This window comes from Balaenoptera borealis, assembly GCF_965194805.1.
Source record: "Balaenoptera borealis genome assembly, chromosome: 11".
Classification (NCBI taxonomy): Eukaryota; Metazoa; Chordata; class Mammalia; order Artiodactyla; family Balaenopteridae; genus Balaenoptera; species Balaenoptera borealis.
The window spans coordinates 63,797,034-63,813,294 of record NC_138868.1 but is presented as its reverse complement, the minus strand read 5'-3'; the positions used below and the strand labels follow the sequence as shown (position 1 = coordinate 63,813,294).

At 38.8% G+C, this 16,261-nt stretch overlaps 1 protein-coding gene across 3 annotated transcripts in view; it reads left to right on the top strand.

Annotated features, from left to right (window-relative positions):
* Positions 1–16,261, top strand: part of DLG2 (discs large MAGUK scaffold protein 2) — a 2,068,078-nt gene that overhangs the window by 228,193 nt on the left and 1,823,624 nt on the right. The gene's annotated exons all lie outside the window — the stretch shown is intronic.

Sequence of the window (16,261 nt, the reverse complement as noted above, 5' to 3'; positions counted from 1 at the left end):
TCTCCATCCCTGTGGCCACCACCCTGGTCCAGGCACCCCTTCTCACACCTGGACTGATCATGGCAACAGCCTGGTCTCCTGGACCCCACTCTTGCACTGTTCTACTTGCCATCCTGCTTTGCCTGTTGTCAGGATGGGGTCCAGGCCTGGGCCTGCAAGGCCAGGTGGAGGACCCCTGCATAGGGCTCCCCACCCACCCCTCTCCATGCTCCTACCCCACCTGCCTTCCCTGTCTGCATCTCTCAATCCTTGTGACCCCCCTGCCTCCTTCACACATGCTGGTCCCTCGGCCTTGTGGGACCGGTTAGTTGAAGTCAAGCAGGGGCTCCCCCCTTGGGCAGCCTGGGCCCTCTGCTCCCCATGGCTCCACCCCCAATCTATCATGGCACTTGTTTTATCGTCTTCTGAGACGTGAGGTGCATTTCTCATCCTTGGTCTCCATCAAACGGGGTATCTGGGGAGGGCGGTGAGCTGGTACAGGCCACTCTTGGTTCATTCATTTATGTCACTTCCCTGCACCTAGAGGCAGCTGAGTTTGTAACCTCCGAGGGCTGGGGGCCACCTGAGAGGAGGGGGTTATCCACCAGCTCTGAGGAGGGGGTTATCCACCAGCTCTGTGTGGACAGTCAGGAGGCCCCTGGGCATCCCCACGAGAGATGAAGGTAGCTGTGGGGATGGAGAGAAGCAAACATTTTCCAGAAACAGGAGTCAAATCAGGAGCATTCAGCAGTGGCGGCAGGTGCTGTGGGTGCCCCGCCCATGTCCCCCACCTTCACCGCCTCCTGCATCTTCTCAAGGAACTTTCTCTGCAGCAGCCAGCACCTGCCCTTCTGTCAGACACCATTCACTGCCAGCACCAGCTTTGCCTGCGCACCCAAGAGAGCCGAACAGCCTGGGCATACAGCCCGCAAGAAGTTTGCCCTTACCAGTCACGGGACGTGCGGGTAAAACATCTCCACCTCGCTGGCCTGATCAGGTCCCCCGCGGGGTGGCCCTCACTGCTCCTGCGTGAGGCCCCCGCGGGGTCCGCCCCCTTGCTGAGCTTTCCCCCACCCATGTCTTTCCTGGGAACACAGCTGGACCCTCATCTGGGGTCTGCCACCAGGGAACCCACACTGAGGACAGTCGCTGATCAGATCTGGAGGCTGAGAGGAGGGGAGAGGCCAAGTCCAGGCTACAAGGGCGGCGGTCCCGAGACAGAGCACACTGGACTGGGAGCCCCGGCTGGAGGCAGGGCACGGGTAAAGGTTTCCTTGTGGACAAGTTGCTATATTGGTCATGTTGCCAAAAGTGCACTGGGCAGTTCACCATCCAGAAAAAAGGTGCCCCAACCCAGTGAGGCTCCCCTCCCGGGGGGGCGCTGACGAGCCTTTTCCTGGTCTGGACAGGCGGGCACAGCTGAGCCTCGGACATCTGCACAGGGCAGAGGGGGCCAAAGGGAGCCCTCCTGGAAAGTGCCTCCCGGGGAACAGGGCTGGTCCCAGAAAGCATGAGTCATGAACAAAGCAACCCAATCAAGCCCCGCCCCCTCCCCGGGCCAGGGCAGGCAGTGCCTCCCAGGCACTTGCCTCAAAGGAGCTCAGCCTCCTGTCATCCTCAGAGTCAGGACGGATATGGGGACCCCTCCTCTCATCTCTGCCTTGATCCCAGGCAGCCCACATATGCCACTGGGCCCAGAGGACGTACCCATCAGCAGGTGGCGTGGCTGTGCCTCAGGACTCGCCGGGCTCACACAGTGACACAGAGCCTCAGCCAGCTTCCTAACACGTTTCTGCTCGACCAGGCTGATACTCCGGTTTCCCACGTGGGAATTCCCTAGGGCCCCTCCCCGCCGCCTGTGCTGGCATCCTGTAGATTCATGTGGCATGTGGGTACCAGTCATCCAAACGCCCTTCCCAGCACAGGACAGGGAGAGAGCCCAGCTCTGGGTGGACTGAAGTCCAGGGCACCCCCACCTCAGGACCCCTCAGCCCCTCCTTGCACCCCTAGACCCTCCCACTCCTCCAAGTGATGCCTTATGGTTGGTGGGCCTCTGCCCTGTCCCTCCCAACTGTGAGTCCTGGGGCAAGGCCAGAACACGTACAGGGAGGATGGGGGGCTAGGTGGGCAGGTGATCCTGGAGTGGGGTCTCTCTCACCCTGTCGTCCCTCCTGGCCTTCATAATCCTCTCACCCAGCTTCTACCCTGGAAGGCTGGCTCGGCTGTCCCCTGTAGGCCACCTACCCTAGCCTGCCTCCAGAGCTGGGGGCAAGGGACTCAGTGGGTTCTCCAGTCTCCTGGCCCAGGGCAGGATCCTGGAAGCTTATTATCAATAACAACCAAATCTATTAAGTGTTTACCCCATGCCTGGTCTTTGAACATTAGGCCCCTGTCATTGTATTGATGATCCCCATTTTTAAGATAAACTGAAGATCAGAGAGGTTAAGCAACCTACCTCAAGGCACACAGCTAGTACATGGTGGCACTCCTATGTGACTCTCAATCCCCAGCCCTTGTATTCTTCATAAACCCATGTTGTAGATTAAGCCACACATACTCAAGGGTGACTTCTGGCAGCTTGAGAAATATCCATGGAATGAATAATCACAGCTGCTACTCTCTGAGGGCTGCCTACGTTTTTATTTACTTATTTGCCATTCAGGTGATCTTTTTGAAAAGATGGTTCAAAATGCCAAAGGGACAAAAAGGTCCCCATCGCCACCCCTCTGTCCCTCAGCCACCCTCCCTGATACAAGTTTCTTAAGTTTCACTGGTGAGATAGTTAATGCATTCACCCCAATCCTAGTATACTATACATACTGTATTAGTTATCTATTGCTGTATAACAAGTTACTCCCATATTTAGCAGCTTAAAATATCAATAAATCTTTATTACCTCACACACACACACAAAGAAACACTAGAGGCATTTTCACTAAGATCAGGAACAAGGCAAGGATAACAACTATCTCCACTATTATTCAACATTCATTAGGGTTATCAGTCAATGCAATTAGGCAAGGTAAATCAATTAGAGGCTTAAGAATGAGTAAAGAAGAAACAAAACTATCTATTTGCAGGTGATATAATTTTGTATCAAGTTCACCGCCCCCCACCCGCCCCCACCAATGTCCCAGAGAATCAATGTTAAAACTAACTCAACAACAAAATAGTTCAGTCAAGCATAGGTTATAAAATTAATATACAAAATTAAGTAGGCTTCATATACGCAAACAATAAACAGAGAACATAGTGGTAGAGAAAACATTATTTATAATAGCAAAGATTAATACATAGGAATAAATTTAAGAAGTGCGCAAAATCATATATGAGGAAAATTTTAAAACACTCTTGAAAGATAGTAATGACGATTTGAACAAGTGGAAAAACATCTCCTATTCTTTTTTGTTTTTCCAGGTGTGTTGAGATATAATTGACATATAACATTGTGTAAGTTTAAGGTGTACAATGTGATGGTTTGATATATGTATATATTGTGAAAGTGTTACCTCAGTAAGGTTATTTAACATATCTATCACCGCATGTACAGTTACTTTGTGTGTGTGTCTGTGTGTGTTGAGAACTTTTAAAATCTACTCTCTTAGCAACTTTCAAATATACAGTACAGTGCTGTTAACTATAGTCACCCTGCTGTATAATTCATCTCTGGAACTTATTAATCTTATAACTGAAAGTTTGAACACTTTGACCACATTAACACATTCCCCATCTCCCCACCCACCCCTGGCAGCTACCAATCTACTCTCTGTTTCTATGAGTTTCGTTTTTATAGACTTCAAATATAAGTGAGATCGTATAGTATTTGTCTTTTTCTGTCTGACTTATTTCACTTAGCACGATGCCCTCAGGGTTCATCCATGTTGTTGCAAATGGCAGATTTTCTTTCTTTTTCTTGGTTGAATAGTATTCCATCATATATATCACATCTTCTTTATTTATCGATCAGTTAACACTTAGGTTGTTTCCACGTCTTGACTGTGGTGAATAAGGCTGCAGTGAATATGGGGGTGCAGATATTTCTTCAAAATACTGATTTCGTTTCCTTTGGATATTTACTTAGAAGTGGGATTGCTGGATTATATAGTCCTATTTTCAACTTTTTGAGGAAACTCTACACTGTTTCTCATAGTGGCTGTACCAATTTACATTCCCACCAACAGTGCCCAAGGGTTCCCTTCTCTCTACATCCTCACCAGTACTTGTTATTTCTTGTCTTTTTGATGATGGCCATTTTTACAGGTGTGAGGTGATATCTCATTGTGGTTTTGATTTGCATTTCCCTGATGATTAGTGATGCTGAGCACCTTTTTGTGTACCTGTTGGCCATTTGAGTATCTTTTCTGGAAAAAAGACATACCCTATTTTTGGATAGGGTAACTTAAAGTTATACAGATGTCAGTTTTCTCTAAATTAATTTATAAAAAGTGTAATCTCAATAAAAATGCTAATATTTTATGTAATTAAACAAGTTGATCCTAAAATTCATATGGAAAAACAGACATGAAAGAATAGTTGGGTAAACACAGAAAAAGAAAAACTGTGAGGGGAAAACTAAATTTACCAGACATTAAAACGTATTTTAAAACATTTATAATTAAAATAGTGTTGCACTGGTGCATGAATAGAAACAAGTGGAATAGAATAGAAATTCCAGAATTAGCCCCCAATACATATGGAAATTTACTATATGACAAAGGCAGCATCTGTAATCGCTGCAGTAGAGGTGGACATTTAATATGCATGGTGCTAGGGCAATTGTGTGACCATTTGGAAAAAGACAAAATTATATCTGTATTTCACACCATACAAAATAATTAATTCCTAATGGATTATGTATCCATTTTTACATTCCAATGGAAATGTAAAAATTGAAATCATATAAGTACAAAAATTAAATATACATGAATTTCTTTTTCATCTTATATAGGGAAAGTTTTTCTACCTTAACTCAAATTCTAGCAACAATAAAAAGGAGATTTATAAATTGATTACATAAAAGTGAAATATGACAACTAATAATAAACAAAGTTAAAAGCCGTCTGACACACTGGGATAAAATATTCACAACCTGTACCACAGACAAAGGGCTAATGTTCCTCATATATAAAGAATTCTCAAAAGTCAAGGAACAAATGACTGAAAACCCAATAAAAAATGGGAAAAAGATATGAACAGAAAATTCGTAAGAAAGAGATATAAAAATGGCCTTCAAATATATGAAAAAAATCCTCAAATTCGCTTATATTTAGAGAAATGCAAATTTAAACAGCACTGAAATACTGTTTCTCCCCTAAGACTGACAAACATTGAAGAAATAAGACAACATATTCTTTTGGCAAAGCTGTGCAGAAACAGGCTCTTTCATACGTTGCTGGTGGGGATGCAAATTGATACCATCCTCTGGAGGGAAATTTGGCAATACGTAACAAAATTACAGATGCATTTGTCTTTCAGTTTAACGGTCTGCCTTGTAGGAATCTATCCTAAAGGTATACCTCCAAAAAACCAAAATGTTTATGCAGAAGGTAATTCATTGCAGCATGGTTTGTAATTGAAAAATTTTGAAAGCAACTACAATGTCCATAGGTAGGAGAGTGATTAAATAAGCTATAGTACTTCCATATGGAATACTATGCATCTGTTAAAAAAAGAATAATGAAGATATCTATGAATTGATAAAGTATGAGTTCTAGGACATGCTGTTTAGTTAAAAAAAAAGCAAAAGCCAAAAGGATATCTATGATATTCTATCCCTCATATAAGAAAGAAGGGGATCCAAGAAAACACATAGGTATCTGCTATAAGTGCAAAATAAATATAGGTAGGCTTAATCAGAAACTAAAGAGATTGGTTATTTACAGAGGGTGAGTGGGAAAGGGATAGAAAGAAGTGGGGAATGGGATTCAGGTAGCAGGGGTATGATATACTTCTCTGAGTTCATCTTTTTGTGTAACTCTGACTCTTAGAACCATAGTAACATTTCATATACCCTCACTTATCCTCAAAATAAACAAAACCAATGAGAATATAGATGAAACCCTAAATTTAAATACAAATATATAGGTTTCCCCTGCTTTTGGAAAGTAGAACATTCCTATGAAACCTTTCATAAGCCAAAATGGCATAAAGGAAAGAGTATCCCCCATTTTCTGAAAGTTCATGCTGCTTTTACGAAAGACCTACATTAGTATGGTAACAGATTTTTTCATAAAAACAAGAATCCTGTTTGTATTTCTTTAGGTTAGCAAAAACAGGTACTAATGTAGGTCTTTGGTAAAAGCAAAGTGGCCTAACTTGAACTTTCTGAAAGTGGGGTGTACTTAGTAAATTAACCTAACTTATTACAAATGCGTAACGTAACTACATTGAAGTGGATAGCAAAGAAAACAACCAACGTAAGTAACTGTGGAAACTATCTTTATTGGCTCCTCCAAGGCTGAAGATCAAAAGAATTGTACATAAATGCTGTTCCAAGTGTCAAGGTCAAATGAGTTCTCTTTAAATTTATTATGAAAGATAAATTCTTTTTATCTTTTCTTTTGCTTTTCTGTTCTGGTGATACTTGGGTGTGACTATTTCTTGTGTCTTATGTCATATTCCCTTTTGTATTCTCTTCTTTTTTCTAGAATGAACCCTCAAATATAATTTTCATTTAAGATGCGTTTATGGGAAACGTTCTCTGCCATTAACTCTTCAAACAGTGCCTTCTTATACTTGCTATTCTCTCCTCTGGGAATTCCATTTTTTTTTTTTTTTTTTGAGTTTCTGGTCTCATTTAAAAAAAATTATTGGAGTATAGTTGATTTACAATGTTGTGTTAGTTTCAGGTGTACAGCAAAGTGATTCAGTTATACATATATATATATTCATTCTTTTTTTTAGATTGTTTTCTCACATAGGTTATCACAGAATATTAAGTAGAGTTGAGAACTCCAATTTGATGTATACTTTTTGTCTCTTAATCTCTCTTTGTACATTCTAATACTTGCCACTCTGTGTTTCATTCTAGTTGATTTTTTCAGTTCTATCGTCTATGCTACTAATTATTTCTGCAGCTATATCCAATCTGCCATTTAATCTTATATTTTTTTAATTAATGAATATATTTAATATTTCTAGATATTCTATTTGATTCCCTTGCAAAATCTGCCTGGTCACATTTGATAGTGCTGTCGTTTTTCATTATGCTTTCTACCCCTCTGTTGTTTTAATTATTTTTTATTTTGCACATGATAAACCTGATATCGGTAGAGTTTGTGGATCTATTTGTAGTTTGTTGTTTTTGCTGACTCTTGCTTATGGTAACTTGCTTCTTCAGGATTTTAGTGATTTTTAAATAATTGTTAGCTCATATTCCTTGGAGGGATTATTTGAGGCCTAGTTTGCAGGTACATTCTTCCAAAGAGGTTTTGGTGTTTGCTGCTGACAAGTTCCTGGGGCTCTACAAAGCTGGAACCACTTTAAACTACATTTTTAGTTTTGACTCTGTATAGGTAGTATAAACTCTGGCCCCAAACCAGTATGAGTGTAGGCTTGCATTTAGGAATTCTCCAGGGACATGTCTTCTTCTTCTTTTTTTTTTTTTTTTCTTCTCTTTTTTTCCTATCCCTCCAAGATTTAAGACCAAAGCATGCAGGTTTCTTACCATTTCCCTTTATGAATTAGCTTTTTTTTTTTTTTTCATTGCCTTTGGAGGGTCCTGTATTTGTTCCAGTGTCTCAATCCAATCTGTCATCTTTTCAGGGACCAATTTTTCTTTTCCGCCTTGTATAGGACCCAGGTTTGTCTTCTGTAAAAACCTGAGCCCTAGGCCACCATGGATTGGTAGGTTACTTCTGTGATAAATGCCAGCTTCAGAGCTGCTTACCTCTCTGGATTTTTGCTTTCTCTTCATTTCTAACCCCTGAGGATTTTCTTTATTTTCTTTCTTTTTTTATTTTTTGGCTGCGTTGGGTCTTCCTTGCTGCACGTGGGCGTTCTCTACTTGCAGCAAGCGGGGGCTACTCTTCGTTGCAGTGCGCAGACTTCTCATTGCGGTGGCTTCTAGAGCACAGGCTCTAGGCGCCTGGCCTTCACTAATTGCAGTGTGCAGGCTCAGTAGTTGCGGCACTCAGGCCCTAGAGCACGTGTGCTTCAGTAGTTTTGGAGCATGGGCTCAGTAGTTGTGGCTCGCAGGCTCTAGAGTGCAGGCTCAGTAGTTGTGGCGCACGGGCTTAGTTGCTCTGCGGCATGTGGGATCTTCCCGGACCGGGGATCGAACCTGTGTCCCCTGCATTGGCAAGTGGATTCTTAACTACTGCGCTACCAGGAAAGTCCCTTTACTTTCTTCTTTACTCAGACAAACATATAAGAAAATTAATTCTATCCAGCATTTTCTTCTGTTCTAAATTGAGAGAGTTCTCTGGACATCTAATCTGACTTACTGCCTGGTATGGAAGTTTCCTTTTTGTTTTAGAGCAATGAAGGAAATGTAGACCCCATTTCTCATTCTTATTTTATGTCATTGTTACAGTTTCATTTCTTATCCATGTATACATATAAATTTCCCTCTCTCTCTACACACATATATATGTATGTATATATATATATATATAGTTTCATTTCTTATCCATATATACATATACACTTGCCTCTCTCTCTCTCTGCGCACACACACACACACACACACACACACACACACACACACACACACACATTCAACAGGTCTTTAAAGGGAGAAAAGGTCAATGTATTCATTCTGCCATATGGAACTGCATGCTCAATTAGATCATTTTAAGTTTCTATTTTAAAATCTTGTGAAATTTTGTGCTAGAAAATACTGATTACGATGTTCAGTGTGTAGATGCAGGGTACTTTTACCCTGACATTTTAACCCAGTCAGTATTTTGACTTCCCGATTTTAATTCTAAAGATATGTTGATTTTATATCATAATTTATAATTTTTTTCTTCAGATTTAAATCAATACTGAAAAATTTTCTTTGAAAAAGTATCTTAGTCAATCTGTTCTATAGTGCAGTTAAATGACTTCTAATTTTTTTAAATTTAAATTTTTATCTCCTGAAGCTTTTTCATCAAAATCATTTCTCTTCCACCTAATCTTTACAAAGAAGTTTTGATTGCAAATCAGGGTTTGTTTTTTCCCCAATGAAATTATGTCTTCAGTTGTGAGTTTTCCTTTGGGGCCACTGTTTCTAACAAGCACAATTTACCAAGTTCAAATTTTGCAATCTAATATTTACCATTTGCAGTTCAGCTGTTGTCAAGTTTGTGTTCTTTGAATTATTCTTACCAGTAATAATGTGTTACTGGATAAACTGAATTGGAGAATAATTAGTACTTGTTTCGTAGTCAAATCTTGAGAGCCATTTCTCTCAGTTATTTCAGAATGACCTACTTTTCCAGGTTCATTTTATGGCTAATATGGTTTTTCCATATTCTACTAATTAGTTTGTGTACCTTATACTAAATGTTCACACTGGTGGGGAATTAGAGGATAAACAGAAGGGTCAGACAGAAGAAACAAAATAAATTCAGAGTTAAAGTAGTAAGTAAAATGGCAGAATGAAACAGTGTAGTGAGAATGGGGGCCCAGAATGTCCTGCTTGGACATGTTTCATACTGTTCCAGCAAGTGTTTTTTACAGAGACTAGTTGGAAATTTAGTTGATAAAGGCAACCTAAGCTATCAGTATCAAAGCTAGAGGCTGAATGGATATCATGTGGAGGGGAAACTTAATTCCTTTTCGGAAAGTGGAAAAATATTCTTTTCCGATGGCAAAAAAAGACATGTAATTTCTTGCTAATAGTTTAAAAGAAAGCATCAGAGTGGTACTTTTTCTCTTTTGCTTTGGTTGTATGGAGTAAGAAGAAGCCAAAATATTAGAGGAAATATTATATCTTCCTAGTGTAAAACATCTGGAATGGCTAATCTAGACTTTCTCCTTTATTGAGTTTAATCAGCATAAGCAGGTGGATTTAGGCAATCTGGAGCTGTGATAGAGAAGTCTCCTGTTACCTGCAAGCACCTGAAATAACGTTTTTGCCCCAAAGAGATTAAAGTTCTAGAGACAGAATTTCCTGAATTATCTAGGGTGTTTGATATTTTTTAAAAATTGAAATATGGTTGATGTATAATATTATGTAAGTTACACATGTTCAGTATAGTGATTCACAATTTTTAAAGGTTATACTCCACTTATAGTTATAAAATATTGGCTATATTCCCTGTTTTGTATAATATATCCTTGTAGCTTATTTTATTATTTAATTTTAATTTTTAACTTTTTATTTTATATTGGAGTATAGTCGATTAACAATGTTGTGTTAGCCTTGTGGCTTATTTTATACATAATAATTTGTACCTCTTTATCCCTACCGCTATATGCCCCTCCCCCCTTCCTTCTCCCTACTGGTAACCACTAGTCTGTCCTCTATATTAGTGAATCTGTTTCTTTTTTTTTTTTTTTTTTTAATTTATTTTTGGCTGTGTTGGGTCTTTGTTGCTGTGCGTGGGCTTTCTCTAGTTGCGGAAAGTGGGGGCTACTCTTCGTTGCAGTGTGCGGGCTTCTCATTGAGGTGGCTTCTCTTGTTGCGGAACACAGGCTCTAGGTGTGCAGGCTTTAGTAGTTGTGGCTCGCGGGCTCAGTAGTTGTGGCTCATGGGCTCTAGAGAGCAGGGTCAGTAGTTATGGCGCACGGGCTTAGTTGCTCTGCGGCATGTGGGACCTTGCCAGAGCAGGGCTCGAACCCATGTCCCCTGCATTGGCAGGCTGATTCTTAACCACTGCACCACCAGGGAAGTCCTGTTTCTTTTTTGTTATATTTACTAGTTTTTTTTTTATTTTTCAGATTCCACAGATAAGTGATATCATACAGTTTTTGTCTTTCTCTGTCTGATTCTTAACCACTGCACCACCAGGGAAGTCCTGTTTCTTTTTTGTTATATTTACTAGTATTTTTTTATTTTTCAGATTCCACATATAAGTGATATCATACAGTTTTTGTCTTTCTCTGTCTGACTTATTTCACTTAGCATAACGCCCACCTATTCCATGTTGTTGCAAATGGCAAACTTTCATTATTTTTCATGGCTGAGTAGTATTCCATTGTGTGTGTATATACCACATCTTCTTTATCCATTCATCTGCTGATGGACACTTAGGATGTTTGCTAAAAATGAAAAATCTTGAATCTTACACCCAAGAATTCTGATTCAGTAACTTTGGTGTGGATCCCAGGATATTGCATTTTGAATGAGCACTCCAGGTAACTACAATGAACACTAAATTTGAGAATAATTATCTGGAAGGGTACATACCAGATCAATGTTGGAATGTCTTCAAGGGAAGAATTCAGGGTGACATAGATATATTTTAGTTGTATTTGGAAATAAACTCCAGGATAAATTAAACTGTGAATGATAATAGCTTAGGCTAATATATCTTACTCACTTCAGTGTCCTAGCCTTCAGGACTTCCTCTCTTATCTTATTCAACTGTTCAAGTTTTGGTTCAGTTGATTCAATGAAGAGCTATATTTTTGCCTTTTATTTATTTATGTATTTTAAGAAAAGATGCGAATAAGAGTTTGTTTGTCAAACTCTGCAAATCATGACTATAGCTGAAGCCAGCATTTCTTAAAGCCTATGGATACACCCTAGTGTCATATGAGATCTTAATTTTGTGATAAAATGGATTCATTTTTAACTATATCTGTGGAACAGTGGGTTCAATAAAGTTAAAAGGTTTTAACTTCAAAATCTTTAAAAGTGAATATGCATCTTTATTCTCCAAGAGAAATGTATATTAAGTATTTATATGTCTTAAAATTTTTTTTTTGACCAGAAAACTCTTTTTTAATGAGACATCTATTAACACATTTGGGGATATTGGTGTTCTTAGGAAAACAGCTTGTGGCCTCCTTGTTGAAACCAGTGCCACATGTCTGTAGACCATGGCAATATACTTAAAAATTAGGTTCAGATCTTCAGAAAACTGAATCTACAAGCTTGGACAAAGTGAAGTGAGGTGCCAACTTTATGGGTTGATTTTTGTGCTTGTTTTAAATCTTTCGTTATGTACTAGATTGTAAGCTTAATGCAGACAGGCACCATGTCTTATATAAAAAACATATGTTTTATCATTGTACATGTCAGTGATTTATTTTAGGTATAGTAATACTAGTATACATGGAAAATAGCAACACTCACTTCTACACTGTTAAAAACCACCAGGTGGAAATAGGAGTTTTTGTGTAAGAATTTGAGTAGAATATGACAAATGAAAAAATTTACTTCTCTTTTTTTCCCTTCTTCAGGTACACCATCAGTCACTTACAAATCATTTTGCTTTGTCCTGCATTATTCAGAAATATAGCAAACTTGTAAGTTCCTTACATAACTTTTTCCTTTAGGCAGCATTTCTGATGTATATTAGAAATTGCTAAAGATAAAACAGTTTTTAGAAAAATCTAGATTTTAGTTGTCATTTTCCTTAGTAAATGGAGGTGAAGTTTTGGAAGTTTAAAAATAATAGTGTATCAATAATCAGATGTTCAGATGATTTCATTCTTTCCTTAATTTTAGATAAAAATATTGAAGATAAAATAGGTATTAAATTAAACTCAGTGTATACATACTGAGTGCCCACTGTGTAGTAAGAGTTAAGAATGAAATGATGATACGAATATAAAGCTATCCTCATGGAGCTTACAGTCTAGCAGGTAAGAGAGACAGGTATTGAACAAATAATTGTACATGCAACAAATACTTTGAAGGGAAATATAAAGTGTTAACCTATTTTGCCTTGTTAGGAACGGGGTCCTTTGGAGCTAACATTTCAGCTGGCTATATTTTAGGAGACTGTTAATGATGGTGATGGTGGAGAGAGGGTTGAATTCTAACATTAGGTCAAAGGCCTGGAGGCAAGAGAGAGAGAGAAAGGTTTTCTCCAGCTACTGATGGAAGTCCAATACTATACATCTCAAATTTACCACGTCCAATACTGAACTCTTCATGCTCTGCTCCAAGCCTGCTTCTCCTATTATCTTCTCCATTTTAATAAATAGCAACTCCATTTTCCAATTGCTCAGACTTAAAAAAAAAGCTGATTATTTTTTTCTCATAGCCTTCATTTAGTCTCAGCAAAGTCTCTTGCCCCCTCCTTTCAAAATATATCCAACAATTTCTCATTACCTTGCCCATTATTACCCTATTTCAAGCCACCATCATCTCTTGCCTTGAGCGTTAATAGCTTCCTATTCTCCCCACGGTAGCCAGAGGGACACTTCAACATGGAAGTTAGATCATGATGTTTTTCTACTCAAACCGTTCAGTGACTTCCCTCTCTCTGAAAAAGAGCCAAAGGCCTAAATATTATGCCACCACACTATGTTTCCAATATCTTCTATCACAATTCACCTTTGTTCACTCTGCTCTAGCCTCTCTTTTTTTTTTTTTGCTGATTCTTGAGCATGCAATAGCATATTCCTGTCCTAAGATGTTTTCACTTTCTCTTCTCTTTTCCTGGAATACTTTACCCCTGGGTAACTACATGACTTCCCTCCATTCCTTTCTTCAGATGTCTGCCTAAATTTCACCTCATTACTGACCACTTGATATAAAATAATATCTTTCTTCATTCTTCATCCCTTTACCCTACTTTATTTTTCTCCAGAGCACTGATACATACCATATATTAATTTTGTTTATATAATTCTTGTATTTTTTACCCTCACACTTGAATGTAAGCTCCATTAGAATAGGGACTACATATATTTTTTTTCATTCACTGCTGTAATCCCTGTGCGTCTTTTTTTTTTTTTAAACATCTTTATTGGAGTACAATTGCTTTACAGTGGTGTGTTAGTTTCTGCTTTATAACAAAGTGAATCAGTTATACATATACATATATCCCCATATCTCTTCCCTCTTGTGTCTCCCTCCCTCCCACCCTCCCTATCCCACCCCTCTAGGTGGTCACAAAGCACCGAGCTGATCTCCCTGTGCTATGTGGCTGCTTCCCACTAGTTAGCTATTTTATGTTTGGTAGTGTATATACGTCCATGCCACTCTGTCACTTTGTCCCAGCTTACCCTTCCCACTCCCCGTGTCCTCAAGTCCATTCTCTAGTAGGTCTGCGTCTTTATTCCCGTTTTGCCCCTATGTTCTTCATGACCTTTTTTTTTTTTTTTAGATTCCATATATATGTGTTAACATATGGTGTTTGTTTTTCTCTTTCTGACTTGCTTGACTCTGTATGACAGACTCTAGGTCCATCCACCTCACTACAAATAGCTCAATTTCATTTCTTTTTATGGCTGAGTAATATTCCATTGTATATAGATGCCACATCTTCTTTATCCATTCATCTGTTGATGGACACTTAGGTTGCTTCCATGTCCTGGCTATTGTAAATAGAGCTATAATGAACATTGTGGTACATGACTCTTTTTGAATTATGGTTTTCTCAAGTTATATGCCTGTGCCTCTTAATCAGCTTCTGTTGAATGAATAAATGTATCTTTTTTATTGAGAGGCTGCATCAAACAGAAGTACAAATGCTGAACCAAGAATAAGATGAATCTGAATTCTTAGCTCACCTCTGGTATTTATAGGCTCTGGAAATTTAGGCAAGCTGTTTAATTTTTCTGAATTTCAGTTTTGTTAACTGTAAATTATGGCAGCTGGGCTATATGCAATCTAAGGACTCTCCTTTCTCTAAACAGTGCGTATGGTCCTGTAAGTCTTCAGTCTTTGGGCTCTTTCACAGATGTTTTGGTCACAGCATGTGATAAGATGTCTGTGGGCTGATGTTGAGGAGTCACTCTGTAAGGTGGCATAGGCTGGTAGTACATGGCTTCTTTGTTCAGGCAGCTGTAAAATATATGAGAAGCTCTCAGAACATGATTTAAGAACTTCTACGTACATCAGTGTCATGGGCTTTTCCCATAGAGTGAAACATGATTGAATACCCCAAAATGATGCCTTTTTTCCCCCACAACTAATATTGCCAAGTTGTAAACTTTGGTTTAGGAACAATTTAAAATCACAGCTACTTATAAACAAACAAAATTGATGGTTGTAGATGCCCCAGGTTTCAAGCTGCAGTTGCGGTCATCAAAGACACATAGTGTTTTAAAACTATAACTTCTTAAGTGCTAGAGAGTACAAAGAGTTAAACTTCCTTGACTATGCTATTTAATGCAAATTACACTTTCTCCATGAATGGTGCCTCAGTGAACTCTCTTGTCAGAACTCTCTTGGTTGCTTCTTCCTTAATAATTTCCAAATTACTCAGATACTATGTTGCATTTCTCTTCTCTACAGCACTTTCCAGATGATATCTCCTTACAACATGAGCTTCATAATTCAACACAAATTGCTGAAACTGCACCTTATAAGAGGCTTTTCTTTAAAATACAGAAGGCAGTGTTTAAATAGATTGTATCATGTTGCCCTAATAAAAACAATGATATAGCAAGATCCCCAGAATTATTGAACAAATATTTGAACTATATAAAGCAGTAGAGAAAATCACACTGAAGGAAGCATTTATTAGAACATTATAAAGTTAATGGCCCATAAGAATATGCTCCAAGTTCACTATTGGTAAACTTCAGTATTAATAATTTCAGATGGGTTTGGAAGAGAAATTGCTATTTTTCAACTTAGTTTTGGGAAAAGGAAAGATTTTAAAACATTCTTGAATTTTTTTCCATTACTCTTTAAAGTTCTAAGCCTTCGTGGTTTGGGACTAAGAAATACCATATTACATGGTTTTATTTTGGGCTGAAAGGAATTGCTTAGCTGTGCATTATCATGAAGTAGAGATGTATAAAAAGAAACAGATCATTAAGTTACAGAAAGAGTCATTTGAAAAATAACATTTTTTATTTAAAAATCAAAATGTAATTAGTCATTTGAGATGTTTCTTGTTTGAAATAACTTTCTATCATCAACAGAATAGTGGAGATTAACTTGTGTTGCTTTTGTTAATGATGGCTTTATTTGTGGGTAAAATAAACAGTGGTAAATCCTTATGTAATCATTTGCATAATGTGATAAACTTTAATATCTTGAATCTATAACTGTCATGAATTAATCTCAACAGTGTGCCCTAATTGGCAGAAGTATTTAGAGGGTTGCCAGGAGGGATAGTGGGCAGGGGGCGGGTGCAGTGGGGAGGGAAGGAGGTGGAAGGTAAAGATACTGCAACAATGTTCAACTTTCATGTTTTCTTATGGGCTACCCTTACCTTCTGAA